Source organism: Cavia porcellus, unplaced genomic scaffold (genome assembly GCF_034190915.1).
Source record: "Cavia porcellus strain 051 isolate PalLab524CR breed Dunkin Hartley unplaced genomic scaffold, mCavPor4.1 scaffold_10, whole genome shotgun sequence".
NCBI lineage: Eukaryota > Metazoa > Chordata > Mammalia > Rodentia > Caviidae > Cavia > Cavia porcellus.
Window position 1 is genome coordinate 12,166,048 of NW_026947493.1, and position 2,263 is coordinate 12,168,310.

The 2,263-nt window shown below is 38.2% G+C and overlaps 1 pseudogene; it reads right to left on the bottom strand.

Annotated features, from left to right (window-relative positions):
- Window positions 1–1,529: 1,529 nt before the first annotated feature.
- Window positions 1,530–2,050, bottom strand: LOC100718457 (large ribosomal subunit protein uL11-like; annotated as a pseudogene).
- Window positions 2,051–2,263: the final 213 nt, after the last annotated feature.

Here is a 2,263-nt window from a genome sequence, read left to right on the forward strand (position 1 = left end):
ATAGATAAATGAAAAAAAATGTGGTTCTTAGTGGCATTCACCAATGCCTGCAAATTCTGTGCTTCAGCTTTGTTTCCTTGACAGCTCCTTGCGGTGGTGGTGAACCTCTGGCATGTGTGCATCAGTGCGCTGTTTGTTATCACTGAAGACTCTGAAAGGCTCTCCCTTGAGGAGTGGGATGATGTTGAATGTTGCAATTTTCCAGTCAATTAAAAATGTTCATTCTCTAAATGCATGTTAAAGCTTTACTTTTTAAAAATGCAAAGGCATTTTATTAATATTGCTTGTTAAAAGGTTTTTTATTTTAATATTTAAATTATTAAATAATGAGTGACTGTTGAATTTTCTTGCTTAGGCAGGTCAAACTTTTAGAGTCACCCTTGATTCTTTTCTCTCTCAGATACCATATCAAATCCGTCAGCACAGAATGTTGCCCCCTTCAATGTCTGCCCAGAGTTCAGTGCCTTTCTGTTCCATCAGTGTTTCTACTCTGATCCATGCTGCCGTCATCCCTTGCTTATATTATTGCAGCAACATTTTGAACTGGGCACCCTGTTTCCATTCTTCCACCTGCAGTCTACTGGAATCTAGTTCTCAGAGTGATCCTGTTCAAGTAGTATTTAATCACATCTTGTCATTTTTTTCTTAAATTTTTTTTTTGTTTTACTGCCTATTGATTTTGCAAACTATTGGGTTTCACTGCATATGTTTTGATCATATACATCCCTCCATAACTTTCCTTTATGCCTATTCTCCTTATTTTCTTCTCCTTCTGTTATAGTCTCATTTTATTAGATAAGTCTAAGAAAAGTTTCATGTACTTTTATGTTATTATTTTTAGATTCCATGTATTAGGCAAAGCATACAATACTTTATGTCTGGCTTATTCTGTTCAGTGTAATGACCTCCAATTCTACCCATTTTCCTTCAAATGACCAAGTTTTATACTTCTTAATGGCTGAATAATACTCCATGGTGTATATATATTTCTTATTCTTTATCCATCTACAGTTCCATATCGTGGGTAGTGTGAGCTGTGTGATAATAAACAAGAGTATGCTGACTTTAATTTCTTTGAATATATACCAAGGAGTGAGCAAATGGTAGCTATGTGTATTTTTGTTTTTTGGGGGAGCTCCCATACTGATTTCCATGGTGGTTAATTTACATTGCCACCAGCATTGTAGAGTGGTCCCTTCTCCTTTTCCTCACATCCTCACCAGAATTTTTTATATCCTTGATGATCCTTTTATACCCTTTGACTGGTGAGATGGTATCTAAAGTGCAGTTTTGATTTGTATTTCCCTAATGACTAAAATTTAGTTTTTCATGGAGGCATTGGACATTGTATTTCTTTTTAAAAGTATCTATTCAATTCATTTGCCCATTTATGAATTAGACTTTTACTTTTTGTTGTTAAATTTTCTGAGTCTCTTATATAGTCTAGATATTAATCTTCTGACAGAAAAGTAGCTGGCAAAGATTTTTTTGTCAGATCATCTTTTTATTGAAGTACTTTATTATGCTTCTTAGCTAGGCAGGCACTCCATAGTGCCGCTGTTGATGTCATTGGTAATGTCACGAGGGAGCCGGGAATGCACAGTACAGCCCACAGGCTGTGCAGTCCCCAGGAGTTCTTTAATGGCTTCAGAGAGTTCTCTGGCTTTTGTTAAAGACTGGTGCCACATCTGCTGGATAATGCTGACAATCTCATCAAAAGTGATATTTCTACTGTGTTTAATGCTTTTCTGCTTGTTTCTGTCTCTTGGTGGCTCCTTGAGGGCTTTGATGATCAGGGCAGAGGCAGATGACACCACCTCAATGTGAGCCTGCCTGTTCTGAATGGTCAGCTTCACCGTAATCTTCAGACCCTTCCACTGACCAGTGGCCTTGGCAATGTCATCACCCACTTTTTTTGGAGACAGATCAAAGGGGCTGATCTAGGGGGCCAGGACAGATGTGGCGTCGACTTCACCACCGGTGCACCTCAGGTACACATGTCTTTGATTTCACTGGGGTCGAACTTGTGTGTCATGGTGGAGGCAGCTGGTGTCAGATGAATCCAGATAGGGGATGACTGAAGAAAGTTGCACCTTAGCCTTCTCTGAGCTGAAAACTGAAATCCCCAAAGATTTTTATATACTATTTTTGTCTTGCTTGAATTCTTTGTATGTGAAGATATGGACACCTATTTTGAAGAAAATGACAGACATTATAGTAACTACCGTGGATTTCCTCTTGTCTTGTTTTGAAATCCTGTGTT